The sequence below is a fragment of the Geotrypetes seraphini genome, chromosome 2 (genome assembly GCF_902459505.1).
Source record: "Geotrypetes seraphini chromosome 2, aGeoSer1.1, whole genome shotgun sequence".
NCBI classification, from domain to species: domain Eukaryota; kingdom Metazoa; phylum Chordata; class Amphibia; order Gymnophiona; family Dermophiidae; genus Geotrypetes; species Geotrypetes seraphini.
The window spans coordinates 507,341,669-507,361,663 of record NC_047085.1 but is presented as its reverse complement, the minus strand read 5'-3'; the positions used below and the strand labels follow the sequence as shown (position 1 = coordinate 507,361,663).

The window sequence follows — 19,995 nt, the reverse complement described above, 5'->3', positions numbered from 1 at the left end:
CCTGGAGTACTGTGTCCAGTACTGGTCGCCGTACCTCAAGAAGGACATGGCGGTACTCGAGGGAGTCCAGAGAAGAGCGACTAAACTGATAAGAGGTATGGAAAATTTTGCATACGCTGACAGGTTAAAAATGCTGGGGCTGTTCTCCCTGGAAAAGAGGAGACTTAGAGGGGACATGATAGAAACCTTCAAAATCCTAAAGGGCGTAGAGAAAGTGAATAAGGACAGATTCTTCAAACTGTGGGGACCCACAACCACTAGGGGTCACTCGGAGAAAGTGAAAGGGGACAGGTTTAGAACAAATGCTAGGAAGTTCTTTTTTACCCAAAGGGTGGTGGACACGTGGAACATGCTTCCGGAGGAGGTGATAGGCCAGAGCACTTTACAGGGGTTCAAGGAAGGTTTGGATAGGTTCCTAGAGGATAGGGGGATTGAGGGGTACAGATAGAACTAGAGGTAGGTTATAAAAGTGGACAAAAACCACTTCACAGGTCACGTACCTGCTGGGCCACCGCGGGAGTGGACCGCTGGGCGAGATGGACCTCTGGTCTGACTCAGTGGAGGCAACTTCTTATGTTCTTATGCCCTCCCACTGCTAGAGGTGTCTAGCAGTATGCTTTGTGAATCAGTCTGCAGTAAAGCTAGCAGAACCTAATGTCAGAGTGTCTAAAGCTGAGTTTTCTGTTATTAAGTTAGACTCTCAGGTGCGATTGCAATGAAAGATTAGACTCTTACCTTTGCTAATCTTCTTTCTTGTAAATCCACACTTTATTCCTGGACAAGTGGGTTTGTTTATCCATACTCACCAGACAACTTATAGGAAGCCTCAATTATTCAGACTTTTCAGCCCATCCCCTCTTACCTTAGGACTGCCTCCAGGGAGACCAGTCTCTGCAAAAGCAGACAGCCACTCCTGAAAGTACAAAGTCAAGAGGAGGGGAATGGGGAAACTCCCCGACAAATAAGTCTAATCTTTTCAGAACTAGAACACTGAAACAAATCATGAACAATATAAATATGAACAATCAAAAATAGTGCTGTAGGGAAACACAGCCTGCACTAATGAAAGGGGGCACTAGAAACCCCATGGCAAAGTGCTAAACATAGTCAGATGGCATTCTTCAAAAGGCTGGTCAGAAATTTAGCTTACCAGTACTGGTCAAGGCAGATGATTGGTGAATCAGCAATGTTCTGGACGGGCTCCAAGAATAAAGTGTAGATTTAGAACAAAGAAGATTAGTAAAGGTAAGAACCTAATCTTGTAAAATCCCACTTTATTCCTGGACAAACAGGATGTAACAGAGCAGTCTTATAAAATCAGGGTGGGTCTGATGAGACCACTGCCAAAACAGAGGAGCCAAAAGCAGCATCCTGCTTGACTGCCACATCGATCCTATAAAACATGGTGAAAGTTTGCAGTGCAGACCAGGTAACAGTCTGCCAAATTTTCTCCAAAGAAATCACCAACGATTGAGTAAAAGACGAGGACGTGCATCTAGTAGAATAAGCCCACACAGAAAGAGGGAGCTTCTTGCCGGCTGCAATGTAGGCAGATGAAATAGTTCTACAAATCCATCTAAAAATAATAGCCTAAGATGCAGGCCTGCCTCTGCCGGCCAGACCCACCAGAGCAAACAAATAATCAGAGACCCAGAAATCGTTTGGGACCTCCAGGTAGCCTAACAAAACCCTGCGCATGTCCAAGGACTGCAACATCGGTCCCGCTCCCGAGACCCAGAGGAGGTAAAGGATGGGAGTCGAACCTCCTGGTTGATGTGAAAGGCTGAATCCACCTTCGGAAAAAAACAAAGAAACAGTGCACAAAAACACACCAGAATCCATAATCTTAAGAAAAGGATCATGGCAAGATTAATCTTGAAGTTCAAACACCTGGCGATCTGAAGTAATGGCCACCAGTAAACCTGTCTTGATGGCGAGATCCATCAGGGAGGAATGGTCTAGGGCAGGGGTGGGCAACTCCGTTCCTCGAGGGACGGAATCCAGACTGGTTTTCAGGATTTCCCCAATGAATATGCTTTGAAAGCAGTGCATGCAAATAGATCTCATGCATATTCATTGGGAAAATCCTGTAAACCCAACTAGATTCCGGCCCTCGGCAACCGGAGTTGCCTACCCCTGGTCTAGGAGCTCAAAGGGTGGACACGTTGGAGACCGTAGGACCGAGTTGAGATTTCAGGTTGGACAGAGCAAACAAAGCAGAGGCTGTAGCCACAATGCACCACGCAAAAAATGGACGATGTCTGGATGGGCGGCCAAGGAGACCCGCAGTAGCTGCGGACTGATGCAGGAGAGACCAGTAAACTGGATTCAAAGGGAAGCCACAACCAGCTCTTTAGTCAGTCCGTCCTGAAGAAACTCCAGTATCTTTGGGATCAACGGAATGGAGGGGTCCATCTGTCCTGGGTGTACCACATTTAACAGCATCTCCAAGCCTTCGCATAGGCCACCAAGGTGGATTTCCGCCGGCTCCCCAAAAGAGTAGGAATCACGGCCAAAGAATATCCCCAGCAAACTACAATCATTTGATCAATAGCCAAACCGTAAGCAGTCCGGCTCCTGAAGCACAATCAGGCCCTGTGTGAGCAATTGTTGATGACAAGGGAGCCAGAGTCCCTAGTCCAGCTGGTTGGCATATCACAGGCGTCTCAGCCAGATGGGCGCCACAAGGACTACCTGGCCTAGGTGGACCGCAATCCATCTCAACAGACAGCCTATCATGGGCCAGGGCGGGAAGGTAGAGAAGACCCTCCCATGGCCAGGGCTGGACTAGTGCATCTAAGCCTTCACTTCGGGTGCACCCCCCATTGATGACTGCTGTAAGCCACTGCAGTGACATTGTCCGAGAAGACCTTCATAGCTCGATCCCGGAGGCACTGCTCAAAGCAAAGAAGAGCCAGTCTATTCGCCCGAAGTGCCAAGCGACTGATGGACACTTCTGCTCAGAGAGTGACCAACAACCCTGAATCGGGTTGTCCAGGCATACAGTATCCCAGCTAAAGAGGCTGGTGTCCATCGTGAGGATTATCCACTTGGAGATATGAAATGAGAGCCCCCTGGAAAGAGAAAGTGGGCGCAACTACCAGGCTAGACTGCTCCAAGCCTCCGCCGTGAATAGGAGGCAAACCTGCAGTGAATCCCACTGTGGACTCCAGCAGGAAATCAGGGTGCTCTGCAGCGGGCACAGGTGAGCTCTGGACCTAGAAATCACATCGATCGTTGCCACAATGGACCTGGAGATACTGCCAGGCTGGGGAATCCAGGAAAAACTCAGGCAGAGGATGGCAGAATTCCACCTGTAGCCATCCCAAATCCAGCAGTGTGAGGTAATGGCCTGCCATTCCACTAGAAATTCTGAAAGCCGACACCCAATTCTTGGGGATTCGGCAAGAGGCCTGGCGTCAGAATTGCTTCTTGGAAAGCAGTGCGGGACAGCTCCCTGATGGCTGCTGATGCTGGGAACCCCTGAATCTCTGTCTGCCTGCCTGATGGGGCAGAGCACTGCCCTGTGGAACCCCCAAAGTACTGACATGAGCATCTGGAGGGACAAAAGCTAGAGCGCCCCGAACCCTAGAAGACAGGGGTCAATTATCCAGCAAGGCCTTGGGCTTATGATTCTGCACACCTTTGCCAAACAGCAATTGCCCTCTGAAGGGTAACCTTCTCAGGGTCACCTCAGAAGAGGAATCCCCAGACCACTGCCAGCTCCAAAACATCCTATGCACCAAAATGGAGTAGGCGGAGAGCTTAATGAAGACCTTGAAAATGTTGTACAAAGCATATAATCCACACTTGAGGTTAGAAAAACAAGATCCTGGATCACAATAGTATCTGGATCATGGCGGAGCTTAGAATGACATGCTCTGGCCACAAAGGAAGAGACTACTGCCGAGTCAGAGAGGCGCTTAAGGATAAAATCTAATCTGCGGTCCTGGGTATCCTTGAGCACAACGCCACAATCTCTGGACAGAGAAGTGTGCTTACTGACCTGTGCCACCTTTCGGGACGCAAAACGTGAGTTGAAGGTAGCCCTCAACATGCAGGACAAGACCTCATGGTCTCATTTGTTTTCATCACACGAGAGAAACATAATCAAAATTATCCTTATAATGATGGCCCACTACTGCTAATAAACATGTGATTTTTATCTCTTACCTAAAGAGATCAGGGTCTGATAATTCTCCTTCATCACCTCCCTGTAGAGCTCCTTCTGCTCTTCATCTAAATACTCCCACTCCTCCTGGGAGAAAGAGACAGCGACCTCCTCAAATGTCACCTGCATCTGAAACAGAAAGCAGAAACACACTCAGCACTTTCAGAAAGAGGCCTCCCAGGGCTGGCGCTCATTGGGGAGGAGGAAATTATGCCGGGTATACATAATTTGCAATTACATAACACAGAATCCCAGAACAGGGTTACATTTCAGGAGACCTCCCAATGCTGGGGCTGAGCATTACAGAGGGACATATTTGTAACACAACCCCAGAGGAGGGTTAGATTTCAGGAGAGCTCTCATTAGGGCAGAGGAAGAGATTTCTCTGTGTATATAATTTGCAGCCACATAATTGACAGTCCCAAAGCAGGAAAAACCAGTTACAGCCAAAATCTCCCTTTGAGACTCCTGATCTCTCTCCTTCCCCTCAGGAGGGTCCCAAAGTGATTTTCCTCAGCCCCAGGACTGACTCTGCAACATCCCAGGGCAGAAGGAGTTGGGGGAGTCTCCCACCTGGGCAGAAGCTTCTGCAGGCATTTTGCTCTCTGCTTTTGTAGTTTGCAGGATTAGAAATTAATGTGGTCGAGGGTTTATTTCTTGCAGTGTCGGAAGAAGGAACAAAAGGACAGGAAGTGAGATTTGGAGCTCTGATGCGCGTTTCCTGTTGGGCGAAGGCTAATGACGTCACAAAGGGGAGGCGGGGCTTCACATTGACCGAGAGACGCGTGTACTGTACAACACCCAGCGCATTTCATGGCAAATGTGGCCGGGGTCTTCTCTTTCGTGCGTCACAAGGAAAGCTCATTAGAATACGAAGGCGTTTGCAGAGAAGTTTCTGTGCCCCTGAGGCTGCTTTAAGAGTCTTACTGGGAGGGAATCCTTTGCAGCATCTGGGTCCCGGTGTTTTCTACTCGGCTCCACCCCTTTCAGTGCTGATTGGTCAGAAAAGAACTTGTGTAGAAGGCTAATTTAAAGGGTTCCGCCCACTAACACTGAGAGGGGGGAGGAGTTTTATCTCATTCTGGCTCTTATTGGTCAGAATAATTCTGGGGCAAGAAGAGGAGGAGTTAAAGGAGGGAGGGGAAGACAGAGAATGTCAGGGGACGGAAAATTTGTTCCCATCTCCATCCGTGCAAGCTCAGACCCTGTAAAACTATCTGATTCCATCCCCACAATCCTCAAATAGTTTCATACTGAACTTATTTTATTATGTTTAAATGATTTTTATTATTCCAGCAGTAAGAAGCAAATACAAACAGTAGTACCATTCAGGAAATAACATTTTCAACAATATAATCAGTTCCCCTCCCATCCCCCCCTCCCCTTCCCTCCCCAAGAATCCCTGGCCAGTCCAACAGCTGAGAGTGGGAATAAAATCTTAAAGATTCAAAAGTCTACTGCGAGCACGCGGTGTGAGGTCCTGCCAGAAGCGCTCCCAGACCTGACTAATTTTGCAACCCGGGCCAAGAGTCAAGTCTCCCACCATGCGTCTCTCCAGTGTTGCGTGCACTATCATTAGGGATCTCCATTGTGCATATGACGGGGGATCACGGGAGAGCCAGTTGGTGAGGATGGCTTTTTTTCCCATCAAAAGGGTTCTGGAGATAAATGCTGACATTCCCCTGGGTTTGGGCGAGGCTATATTATAAAATCCAAATAACGCCCTCGGTTGCGGAAGCCATCGCCTTCCCCAAAGCGATGTGGTATATAGGCCAAGATGTCTCCAAAACTGTTGGATAGCGGAGTAGACCCAAAATATGTGATTCAAAGATGCGTGAGCCTGATTGCATTTCGGGCAAGATTGCCACGCAGTAATCCCCATCTGGGCTGCACGTTCCGGTGGAATGTAAAGTCTAAGAACAATTTTCAATTGCATTTCCCAGTGAGTAATATTGGGTGACACCTTCTGAATGTTCTTCAGGACCCGTTGTAACTGTTGAGCAGTCAACTGGCAATATAAGTCCTTAGCCCACGCTGTCGCTAATATATCCAGATTCGTTCGTACTTGGTTGGCAATCCCGGATCCCCACAATAAGAAATCGTAGAGAAATCCTCTGTTGTGCTGAAAGGCTGAAGAGTTCCGAAAGCGCCTCCCTGCAGACTTCAGTAAGGGCAGCCACTGGGAGGGACTGAACATAGTGACGGATCTGGTAATAGGCGAAGAGATCATTAGCCTGTAGGTCAAAAGTCTGCAGCTCGGCAAATATGACCAGGTTCCCCTCCTCCGAAAACAGGTGAAAAAGATATTGTAGAACTTGTGCTTGCCACCTAAGAAAGGTGGCATTTTGCATGCCCGGCTGGAAAGCTCCATTGCCCTGTATAGGCAAATATAAAGACACTCTAGAAGACAATTTGGCTGTTTTACAGACCCATCTCCATGTTCTTCTGGCCGGCATAAAAATGGAGTAGTGAGACACCAAAGGACGCATCCTCGGATCCGCCACATGTAGAAAATAGCTCACATGGAACGGAGCCAGCAAAGATAACTCCAGTGGTGTAGCAGAAAAATCAGATGTTTCTCTAAACCAATCATTAATATATCTCATCTGACAAGCCATAGCATACCAACGTACATTTCATAAACCATAGCCCCCCCTATCCCTGGGCAGACACATCCGTAGCAAGGGCATACGTGGTCGCTTACCACCCCATAGAAAACGATGTAGCTCTTTCGTTAAATGAATGTTATGGGCATGGGACAGCAGCAGAGGTAAAACCTGAAAGCGATATAACCATTTGGGAAAGAGCACCATATTAAAAAGGGCTACCCGGCCCGCCACCGATAAGGGAAAAGTGGACCAATTCTGTAGATGTTGTGAGGTGTCTTGAAGCAATGGGGTGATATTGCTGGTGTACAGGGTCGTAAGGTCTCGGGGGATCTGTACCCCCAAATAGCGAATTGAAGTCTGAGCCCATGTAAATGGGAAGTGACCGCTCCATGTCTGTTGTAGTGTCATGGGGCTAGCTAGGGCCATAGATTTCTGGTAGTTCAACGTAAATCCCGAATAAAAGTTGAATTCGTCAAGCGCTTGCAATAAATATCGAACAGAGTGAGCGGGGTCAGTTAGCAAAAATAATAGATCATCTGCAAAGGCCAACACTTTGAGTGAATGAATCCCGAAGTCCACACCCACTATGTCGGGGTCCTGAGACACTGTGCGAAGAAAGGGTTCGAGGTACAATAGAAATAAAAGGGGTGACAGGGGACAGCCCTGTCGAGTTCCCCTCTCAATAGGTATTGGGTCAGTAATAATGTCATTGACAAGTAGTCTTGCCATTGGAGTGGAATATAAAGTGCGTAATGCCAAGGAGAACCAGCCAGATATCCCCATACAATTTAACACTTCAAAGAGATACGTCCAATTGACCTGGTCGAACGCCTGTGCCGCATCCAAACTGAGTAGAAGCATAGGAGTGTGATGGAGTTGCATGTGCGCTAAGGCTATCAATGTTTTACGTACGTTGTGTACTGCTTGTCTACCCTGTACAAAGCCGACTTGTGTGGATGCAATCACATCGGGGAGAAGGGTCGCTAATCTATCAGCTAAGATTTTGGACAGAATTTTGATGTCTACATTCAGCAAAGAAATTGGGCGATAGGACTCGGGAGCAGAACTGTCTTTGCCAGGCTTCAATATCAACGTGATTAAAGCCTCATTCGCATCTCCAGGGAAATGTTCATCCTGGATTACCTGGGAGTAATAGTCCCTTAAAAAAGGACTAAGCTGCCCTAAGAGCAGTTTATAAAATTCTGCCGTAAAACCATCTGGCCCTGGAGCCGAAAAATTTCGTTGATTGTGGATAGCTTTATGTAGTTCTTTAGGGGTGATGGGTGCATTAAGAAACCTAACATCCGAGTCAGAGAGCGGCTGTAAACCGGAATCCGTGAAATAGTCCTTAATAAGGGGTTCAGCTCCCGAGTCCCGGCGCCCATATATCTTCTTGAAGTGGGACTGAAAAATTTGTGCAATGTGTTCAGTAGTGTGTTGAAATTGGCCCGACTATCCCTCAATCCCAGAACATAACGGTGACCCCGCACCTGGGAAGTCAAGCGGGCTAATAACTTCCCTGCCCGATTTCCATAGCGATGGTAGCAAAATTTTTGATACAAGAGCATTTTCATCGTGCACTCATGTATATAGGAGTTGAGGGTCGTTTCCACAGAAGCTAAGTGTTCCCTAGCGTGGTGGGTCGGGAACAGGGTATACTGACGCTTAGCGCTTGCTAGTTCTTTTTCCAACTGCAGTATTCCCCGGGACAAATGGCGATTACGCGCTATTACATAAGCTATACAATCTCCTCAGAGCACCACCTTAGCCGTGCTCCAAAACAGTGTCGGATCATTGCTATGCTGACCATTATAGTCTAGGAATTCACCCCATTTAGTCATTAGGTATGTTTTGAAATGGTCATCAGAAAATAGATAACTAGGGAAGCGCCAATGTACAGGTCCGCGTAAACCGAAGCCCACATTCACATCTAGCCAGATCATTGCGTGATCTGAAATCACCGCCGGGCCTATTACCGCTGCATCCACATTTAAAAATGCACTGCGTGTGGTAAGGATGTAATCTATCCTAGATTGTGTGTTATGTGCTCTGGAGCGGTGTGTGTAATCCCGTTCAGTGGTATGGAGAATTCTCCACGGGTCCACCAGATCTAAAGGAACTTATTTTATTAAAGTATAAAAAGAAACAATATCTTTATGGAGAAGATGCGGTATATAAACTTAAGGCTTAGCTTAGTTTAATATTCTGTACAATCAGAGTTCTGACTGCTGAACTAGAGGAGATCTTGAGTTGGCAGGGCTTTGTTTATAAACGTTAATCAACACAGCTACAATACTATTTTATCCTAAAGCAAAAAAATAAAAATAATTTTTTTTTCTACCTTTTGTTGTCTGGTTTCTGCTTTCCTCCTCTTCTTGCCATTCACTGTCTGCATTCTCTTTGCCTCTTCCATATGTAATCTGCTGTACCAGAAACTCTGCCTCTCCCTTCCACCTCTCACTCCCTCTCCCAGGTGCTTTTTAACATGTTTATTTTTATTCAAATTTGATATACCGCTGAATCGTACAGAAATCTCAGCGGTTTACATATCTTTTACAGGTATTTCAATAATTTTCCCTATCTCTCTCCAACTTTCTTCCCTTCAGATCTGGTATATGTATCCCCAGTCTAACATGAGTCTTTTTTTCTTTATCCCCACCGTCTCCTCTCCATTTCCATCTAATATCTGTGCCTCCCTTTCCAGTTCCCTTCAGCATCTGCTCCCCTCTACTTTCCCCTCTCTCCTACTCACTTCCATGCAGCATCTGCTCCCCACCCTCTCCTCCCCATTTCTCTTCAGCGTCTGTTCCTCTCTCCCCTCCCCCTCTTTCTCAACTTCCCTTCAGCACCCTTTGTGCGGTCCAGCAGCTCCTTCTCGTCCGATCACTGCAGTCTGGGCATTGCTTCCTCTTGTCAGGGCATCTCATTCCCTCCCTTTCCCTCACCTTCGCTGGTATTTTCAGTTTTCTCCCTCCAAGCGGCTTGAGCCTTTTCACAAGTTACACGTGCAGCTGCACCTAAACTTCTCCTCTGATGGAACTTCCTGTTTCCATTAATTTCCCCATCCTCCTATGTACCCAAAGCCTTGATGGCACTATGCTTTGAGTCAACTATTGATGTCCTCTGTGTTGTGTTTTTTTGTAATCATCTTTATTCATTTTCGACCAGTGACAAAGCAAAACAATAGTCAGCAATATTGCAAAGATATCAAGAACATAGGTCAATACAAGACCAATAACAATAAAGGTGGAAAAGGTATCAGGTCACCATATTTGAAAAATGCTCCCTGCCTCATTCCCAACTTCCCTCCACTCCCCTCCCCCTCTGTTTCTGCCAGATAGATAACAATTATATATGGTAGCAAACTCTAAGGAAAATATAAAAGAATCAGCCATTCAATAAGTGACTGCAAGCCAGTCCAATAAGGTTCCCATATAGTGGTGAACCACTGTCCCAGTTTGGAATCCATATCCTTAATTGTTTTTCATTCGAATGAAGCTTGTGTAATCGTCAGGGAACGCCACTGTGGTAAGGTAGGCGCAGTTGGTGCCAACCAACATTGCAGGATACATTTTTTCCCCAGAAGAATCACACAATGGAGAAAATCTGCGTCTGGGATGAGCCACTTGATAATAACCAAACAGCATCAAAGGCTGGAGATGCCAAACATAGTTCCAAGAGCACCACATAAAATAAATTATAGGTGTCCAAAAGGAAAGAGTGACATGGGCAGGTTTTACCATTTGAGATATGCTGTGCTCACCAGTATTCTGCTGCTGATCCTGTTTCACAGACCTGGCATTCTATTGGGACCATGCACCGCCCACAACACCTTCAGACTCCAAAGGGAGCTCACACTCTGCTCAATGTATCAGTGTCTCCTCTCAAGCCTTGAGCACTCCCCTTTGGTGATAAGAAATCCATAGGGTTTCCCTCTCCCCGCAGACTCATCGAGAGCTTGGTCCAAAACATATGTCCAAGAGAGGCATCAGAACCTGTGCATTTAGGACAATTACCAGAAGGACACAAGGTCACCAGAAAAGCTCTATGAGGCAAAATATACATACGAAACAAAAATTTGGAATGCTGTTCATATTGAGAGCATTCAAACTGAACTCTGTGTGAACCTAAACATTGTTGAAATTTAGCAGCTGACAAATTACGTCCATTCCATGACTTTTCCTTTGAGGACTAATTCTCCGCATCTTAATTTAAGCAGTGTGTGTTGGACTAGGTCGAATGCCACCGAAAGGTCCAGGAATCACAGCAACACATCTCCTTTAGCATGGTGTTTGAGGACCAAGTCCTATACCGCTACTAGCAGGAGTGGCTCAAGGCAATCTGCCACCCAAGGCAACGGATGAGCTGGTGCCTCCCTAAGCATCCAACATAGGGGTGGGACAAGGGCTGCTGCTTCCCTTCATCTCCCCCTAATCTGCATTTTTCCCATCCTCCCCCACTCCCGGCATCTACCTTCAATTTGTCCTAAAAATTGTTGCCAGGCAGTGCTAGTGAGTCACATGGCTACCCTGTGCCGGTCCCGGTGTCTTCTCTCCACTGTGGCCCGCCCCAGCAAAAACAGGAAGTTGAAGGTAGATGTGGGATGGGTAAAATGCTGATTGGGGAAGAAAGGTGAAAGGGTTAGATGCCGGGAAGTTCAGCAGCAAAGAGAGCCGACCAGCAAAGTAGGCTGGCCAGCAGCAAGATGCCACTCCCTCAACAGTGCCGCCTGAGGCCACCACCTCAGTTGGCCTCATTATAGGGTGACCCCTGGCTACTAGTACTGTTTCCATACTCAGGTGTCTCCTGAACCGTGATTGGGCCTGGTCTAGCTTTGATGAGTTTTCTAGAAGTCTGATATTTGGCAAGTTTGTCTCTTAGTTTAGATACCCATGCTTGGTTGGCTATCAGTCTGTAGTTGGACAGCTCTTCTAGGTCTTTTTCTTTGTTCTTCAGAATGGGCTTGATGACAGAGTTTCCATTTGAGTGGGGCCTCTCCTGACTGTAATGATTTATTGATAAGGTCTGTGAAGTAGGCAAGTCCCAGGCCTTCAAGCTTTCTCATCAGGTGTATTGGATGGTGGGCCCGGTTTCACTCTTCTTAGTAATTTCTTTACCTGTAACTCTGTGATTGATTATAACTCTTCCATTGTGTCTCCTGTTTCCCTTGTATGTTTGCCTATTGATATGTTGTTATTTAGGATGTTGTCTCTGTGTATCTTCTTTATTTTCTCTGTGAAGAAGTTGCTCAATTCTTTACTAGTTAGGGAGCATTAGGTAGCAATTTCTTTCTGGGTTTTCCCTAGCAAACAATATATATTACTTGGTATAGAGCAGTGGTTCCAAACCCTGTCATGGGGGACCACCAGCCAGTCGGGTTTTCAGGATATCCCTAATGAATATGCATAAATCATCAATTAAAAAAAAACTATTTAATCACTCAATTCATAATATTCATCATTAACTATTAACTTAATATGAAATAATTGTATTAAATACTCTTAAATATAGCTCATATAACATAAACCATACATCTACAGCCCCCCAGTTCATGCATTTACTAGAAATATCCCCCTAAAAAGATCTCATGAAATGTTCACCCATCACCTAGGTATAGCAGCAATCAAATTGCTCCAATATCCAACAACCAGCATACAAAATGCTTGGATTCAAAGTTCTCACTCATAAATGTTAATAATTTGCTTCAATTGCATTTATCCCGTTGATCTTCAGTGATGTCCAGTTCACACACATACAATGTAGAGAGTTGTGTGGGGACAGAAATCCCACCCGTCCCCGTCAAAGTCCCACCTGTCCCCACCCGTCTCCGTGAGGAATCCCTCCATCCCCACCCGTCCCTGCGAGGAATCCCCTCCGTCCGCACTCGTCACCGTGAGAAATCCCCTCCAGCCCCGCCCGTCCCTATAAACTTCAGAAATAGTTATTTCATTTAATCATGCTACTGAATTAAAGGCTCTGGTAGAAACCCATTTACAAATAAGCAAAGAGACTTTATTAATTTGGAAATATTAATTGGGAAGAATACATACTTTGTAAACAGGTTTCTACCATAGCCTCTAATGTTTATAAATTTTTATCAACACAACTAATATACTACTTTATCCTGAAGCAAAAAAAAAAAATAATAATTTTTTTCATACCTTTGTTGCCTGGTTTCTGCTTTCCTCATGTTCTCATTCAGTTCCTTCCATTCACTATCTATCTTCTCTCTGCGTCTTCCAATTGCTCTGTTACTGTGCCTCTCTCTTTCTCCCCCCTTACAAATTGGTCTGGCACCCATCTTCTTCCCTCCGCTCCCCCCATAGTCAGGCATCTCTGCCTTCTTCCCAGCGTCTTCGCCCCACTCTCTCTTCCCCATTTCCCTTCAGCGTCTTCTCCCCACTCTCTTTTCCCCATTTCCTTTCAGCGTCCTTCTCCCCCATCTTCCCCATGTCATGTCAGCATCCTTCTCCTCCCTCTGTTTTCCCCATGTGCTTCCAGTATCTTTATCCCCCCTATGTCTTCCCCATGTCCTTTCAACGTCCTTCTCCCCCCATCTTCCCCATGTCCTTTCAGCGTCCTTATCCCCCTTGTCTTCCCTATTTCCTATCAGTGTCCTTCTACCCCCATCTTCCCCATGTCCTGTCAGCGACCTTCTCCTCCCTCTGTCTTCCCCATGTGCTTTCAGTATCCTTCTCCCCCTCTGTCTTCCCCATGTCCTTTCAGCGTCCTTCTCCCCCCTCAGTTTTACCCATTTCCCTTAAGCGTCTTTTCCTCTCCACTCCACCTTTCCTCCCTTTCTCCCTCTCTGCCCCTTACCTTCATGGTGCTTCCCTGCCCGACAACAGAACAGGCCCGGTCCGACAAACCTCCCTGCCCTGAATCCAGCTACTGTAAGAAGGTAATTTAGATTTGCAGCTACAGGGCAGGGAGGTTTGTCAGACCAGGCCTGTTGTCAGTCCGTCGAGGGAAAGCGCCACGAAGGTAAGGGGATCTAGCCGGCTCTGCACCCCTCTCTAAGGCTTCCCCGGGGTGGACTGCCCCCCCTTGGTACATCACTGCCTTGAATTTTCCCTACCTGCCCTGCCGCAGCACACAGCCGGCCCAGAAGTCTTCCCAATGTCAGCGCTGACGTCGGAGGGAGGGAGGGCTATGCTTAAGCCCTCCCTCCGACATCAGCACTAACATCGTGGAAGACTTCCGGGTCGGTTTGTGCTGCGGCAGGGCAGGTAGGGAAAAGAAGACGAGCCTTGCGGCTCAAATGCAACCAACCCCGCAGGAACCCCGCGATCCTAGGGGGCGTCTCCATGGGATCCCTGCAACCATAGGGGGCATCCCCACGGGATCCCTGCGACCTTAGGGGGCGTCCCCAAGGGATCCCCTTGACCCGAAGGGGGAACCCGTCGGATTCCCATCGTCCCCGTTCCCGTGCAGCTCTCTAATACAATGTTCTCATACAGCTTGACGCGATTCACGTTCTTTGCCAGAGTCTCTTCCACTCGAAGTTTGGCCTCCCTGACTGCCGTTTTGACCGCTGCAGATCTCGCCCTATGTTCTAGTTTAGCTTCCCTAGTCTCCTTTCGTTTGTAGGAAATAAATGCTTTTTTCTTCTCCTTGACGAGGTGCGAGATTTCTGCGGAGTACCATTGGGGTTTGTTGTTTCTCCGCCGCTTGTATACTGATTTAATGTAGAGGCTTGTCGCTTCATGTATGGTAGATTTCAGGGATGACCACATAGCTTCCACATCATCGGTCGTAGCTTGGTTCTGCAGTGTCCGGTGGACGAAATCTCCCATGCGTTCAAAGTCAGTGCCTCGGAAGTTGAGTACTTTTGTTTTCGTGTTTGATCTAGGGAAACCTTTCCTGAGGTAGAACGTATCTCCTACCGAGACCTTCGAGACACTATCCCCGTTGGTGAGTACCAGGTCCATGATCATCTGGGCCCTAGTGGGTTCCAGTAGCATTTGTTGAGGCGTGCTCCCCAGTGTGCCCAAACTGTTTCAATTTAAATTTTTTAAATTTTTTCTTCTTAGCTATTTCTGAACAAGAATCCAAAGCTCTACCCGGTACTGTGCTTGGGTTCCTACTACCAAAACCTCAGTTAAAACCTACTCCAGCCCATCTACACCCTCCCAGCCATTGAAGCCCTCCCCAGCCCATCCTCCACCAAATGGCCATATACAGACACAGACCGTGCAAGTCTGCCCAGTACTGGCCTTAGTTCAATTTTTAATATTATTTTATGATTCTAGATCCTCTGTGTTCATCCCATGCTTCTTTGAATTCAGTCACAGTTTTACTCTCCACCACCTCTCTCGGGAGCCCATTCCAGGCATCCACCACCCTCTCCGTAAAGTAGAATTTTCTAACATTGCCTTTGAATCTACCACCCTTTAACCTCAAATTATGTCCTCTAGTTTTAGCATTTTCCTTTTTCTGGAAAAGATTATGTTCTACTTTAATACCCTTAAAGTATTTGAACGTCTGAATCATATCTCCCCTGTCTCTCCTTTCCTCTCCTTTCGTTAGATTTCCTCCATTTTCTTTTGATTTTCCTTTTCTCTCTTTTTAGCTTCATGCTTTCTTCTGATGGGGGTGAATCTATCTTTAATTTGTTTATTTGTATTTTTAATAGGGCTACCTCAGGCCAGTCCAGGGGTGTAAAAGTCCCTCCTTGAGGGCTGCAATCCAGTCGGGTTTTCAGGATTTCCCCAATGAATATGCATTGAAAGTATTGCATGCACATAGATCTCATGCATATTCATTGAGGAAATCCTGAAAACCTGACTGGATTGCGGCCTTCAAGGAGGGACTTTGAGACCCCTGGACCAGTCCAATGCTTTGTCCGAGTCTCACTCGTTCTGTATGGTCTGTGGTTTTGGTTTCTACATTTCTGAGGTGTATCTCCAGTCTGTTTTTGAATTTGGTGCGGTCTATGAAGCCTCTCCCAATTCTCAGTCTCATTCCGGATGTTTTGATCATTTCCTACTTTCTGGTTGTCCTATCCCGAAGTGTATTAAGTGTTGGTCTGTCCATAACACTTTTATAGCTCTGGGGTTGCAGTCCCCCATATCGCAAAACAGTACATCTAAAGTGTGTCCTTTAGTATGGTTTATTTCCTTCACTGTTTGATGTAGTCCTAGTTGTACTATCTGTTGGGCTTTTTGACGTGCAGGGTCGTCTACAAGAAGGTTATAGTCACCGCATACCCAGCTAGAGGAGAATTTTAGGTTGATGTCTGCGATGAGTTTCACTTAATTTTGCCAAACTTCTGTGCCTAGGTCTGGAATGACGTATAACACCATTATGCCCATTGTGTTTGCGTTTCCTACTCTAAGAAGTAACATTCTGCTCCTATTGGTTGGGTTGTTTTCATTGCTGGAATCCCAGGTTTGATTTGTGTACGACTGCTACACCCCCTTCTCTCTTACCTATTATATGTTAGAGCATGATGTAGTAGTCTAGTAGGCACGCTTCGCTTATGATGACCCAACTGTTCTCTGTGAGCCAAAATTCTGTTATCATTAGGAAGTCCAGTTTGTGTTCTTCTATTAGGTCTGCAATCTGAATCCCCTTCTTGTTCATTGATCTCGTGTTTAGTAGGCCTCCTCTCCATTTTGGTTTTTTGCTTCCTGTATTTATTTTAATGCATGTTCAGTCTGTACTAAGGCCCTGATTTTAAGTAATAGCAAGCAAACACAGAAGGGGTATAAAGGGAACTGTGGAGTAGGATATCAGTAGAGATGTTCTGAAATGAAGTTATGGACCAGCTAGAACCCATGAATTATGATAAAGATCAGACCATAACCTCCTGGCCGTATCTCACTACATCAGTCCTAGACAGGATAGCCCCAACTAAACTTACAAAAGTGAAACAGAAAAATAATCCCTGGTTCACAGACCATTAGCCCTACAGATAAGAATAAGATGACTAAAGTGGGCTTGGAGGAAAAAAAAGAAGAAAATTATGTCAATTGGAGAAGAGCTATAAAAGAATACAAACTGACAGTAGCTTGATTAAATCAGTCAAGAAACTCATCCAAATTTATTTTCAGGATCTTTAATACTCTAATATCCACTAGAGATATTACCAGACTCCTCCTCTCAACACCCTAATGAAGACAGCCTAGCCAGCCATTTCCAGGGCAAGATCAAGACCAAAAGGGAATCATTTACCCATACATTAGAAGACTGCATAGAGATGAGTACTGTACATGCCGATGAGAGAGAAGGAATACCTACAGATAGGTGCTAGAAACAGTTCTCCACTATTAGCACAAATGAGATCTCTGGCTTACTGAAAAGGCTCTAAAAAAACAAACCAAAAACCATTGCCATTTTGATATCTGTCCTGCTAGCTTGCTGGATCGAGCACCTGCCAAGTTTTTGTTTTGGCTGACAGACCTCGTCAACAGCTCCCTGTCAAAAGGGATCTATCCAACGTTATCGGCCATCTCACTGACCTCCATACCCAAAGCCATGGGTCTGGATCTAACCATGATAGAAAACTTTAGGCTGGTAGGAGGTATAACCTGGCTTGCTAAAATGGTGGACTTCTGCATCAATACGCAACTACCTAAATTTCTAAACCTTGTTAATGGATTCCATAACTCACAACATAGCTTCAGGTCAATGCACAGCACTGAATCCCTACTCCTAGAATTAACATCTAAGGCAAAGTCCTATCTAAGCAAAGGCAAGCAAGCCGTTGTTGCAGTTTGATATCTCAGCCACTTTCAGTGCAGTTGACCACATTACATCTAAAATTGGAAGAGCTAAGTGCGTATGAAATAATAATGAAATGGTTCACAGAATTCTTAGGCAAGAGAATATATGAAGTGAGAAAGGATCGTAGGAAGTTCATAACGTGAAAAGCCTTTTGCAGGGTTCCACAAGGCTCTCCACTTTCACCATCCTTATTTAATGTATATATAAGCACCTTGGGTAAGCAGTTGTCCTTCCCACAGGTCCACATTTTTTCCTATGTAGGTAACATTTTTCTCCTTCCCTGGAGGTTGTGCCCTGGGCCAGGGAACATATACAGCCCCTACAGGAGACTCTTTTGTCTCAGTGGTCCACACATCATCCACCCCGCAAGTAGCTCCCATAGTCAAGGCCAATGAGGAGCTGCTTATATAGGTGACTTCACGACAGCTTCTTGAATCAACATTAAATCAATTCAAGTCAAAATGTAAAACTTGATTATTTAATGATGCATATGGAACATAACTGTCCTTTTTAGGACAACTGGAGTATTTTAGGCGAAGCCGTTTTGTGTTTTTGAATTTAATCTCTTCAAACGCATTCCCAGATCTATCTGTTGGTATTTCCATAGGTAGTTTTGTTGCAGTGGGTCTAGAGGAGTTGGTGGGGGGTAGCTGGTCTTGTGTGGATTGAATCATTGTTTTAAAAATAGTTAGCTAGTTTTGAGGCTGTTGGAATAGAGGGTGGTCGCCATTTGTGATGGAAAGCAGGTTAAAAAGAGTCCAGACTAAAAGAGCATTAACTCAGATGGAGTTGTTACAAAATTATTATTAAATGGATGGAACCCCACCAAGAAGCTATATCACTCTCAAAGAGAGAGAAATATAGCTCACTTGATTAAAACTTAGCTCTGTAATATCAAGAACTAAGACAGAACATTTTTATAAGCAAACTGAAACTTTATTTCTTTTAGAGCAGAATTAATGATAAAAACATTAAAATCAAGCAAGTAAAGCAAGTAGGATCGTTAAGCAAAGATATTAGGCTACACTAGACAAAATTTTGCTAAGGTCAAATTATTAAATTTACTCACAAATACTGGTTAAAAAGTCCTAGGCCTAGTTGAAGAGCTAACAAAAAAAATAGGAACACTTGTAATATATAATGTGTGTGTTTTTGTAAACAAGGGAAAAAAGACCTCAAAATACCCCTAGAATGTGATCAATGAGTCACAACTTTTTCGGAGTGGGTATCATCACTGGTCAAAACCCTTGATTTTTTATTTTAAATACAATTTTTTTGTGTATGCTTTTATAATTTATTTGTAATGTGAGTCAAAATATGACAATATAAAAATTTTTTCTTCTTATGAATGAGTATATATAAAACTAGCATCTTATATGTCAAGTATTCACATAATATTTATCATGTTTTGAATGTGAAATATTGAAAAAGCACTTATCTCAACAACCCGACGGAGGCCCAGCCCATTTCGCACTGATAGGCTTCTTCAAGGGTAATGATAAAGCTCAAGATAGTGCTAGTATGGTGTTCAATATTGCTCAGAACTCATTCAAGAAAGCTACTGCTGAGTTCTGAGCAATATTGAACACCAAACACACACATTATATATTACAAGTGTTCCTATTTTTTTGTTAGTTTTGTACTTTGTCATTTAGTCACTTGAATTTTTCCATTACTTTCTTCAGTATATACTAGTTGAAGAGCTAAGCACAAAGTTGCAGAGAGAGAAATGTTGCAACTTGATCCAGGCCTGTGATCCAAGGAAGAGCAAAAAAGAGAGAGGGCGGGACATGTGTCTGGCTTTATAGATGTGTCTGGCTTGAAAGCTGGACCCATGATGCATAGCAATTGTCCCATCTCTAAGGCTGGAGAGCAGTCCCTGAGGCTGGTATCGCATCCAATCATAGAGCAGTGTTTCAATTTCCTCTGTTTCAAGGCAGATGATGTCATCTGATTGAATCTTCTTTGAGTGACTTAAAACGGTGTTCCAATATAGAGTATTGTTACTCTCCTGGCCGAATGTGGTATGAAGAGTTTCTGAGTGGCTTAAAATGGAGGATCTGATGAGATTCTATTGTTCTTGCAGACTGGGGTAGTCCAGAGATGAATTTGGTGTGAAGAGATACTAGCCTACATTCTGTTCCACTGATAAAGTTCTGTTCAGCTCTGGTATCCACCCTGGCCATGTCTTTGTCTTATCTGAATAAGTGTACTAACACATTCTGAACAGCTGGCTCAGTCTTTCCAAGTTAGAATTCACTTTCAAAATTACTCATTTAACTTAAATTCAAATAGAAATTCACTTTACTATAAATCCATAATTTAAAATCACATCCTGTCTTGGGTCAGGCAATAATTCCAGCAAACTTTATTTTACCTCCAACAAAACTAAATACATCCTGCAACATATTTTAACTCCAAGCAGAATTCTAAAAATCATATCATGCCACATATTGAAACTCCAGCACAATTAATATATCATGCTAC

At 45.0% G+C, this 19,995-nt stretch overlaps 1 pseudogene; it reads right to left on the bottom strand.

Moving 5' to 3' along the window:
* Positions 1-19,995, bottom strand: part of LOC117354967 — a 136,079-nt pseudogene that overhangs the window by 67,378 nt on the left and 48,706 nt on the right.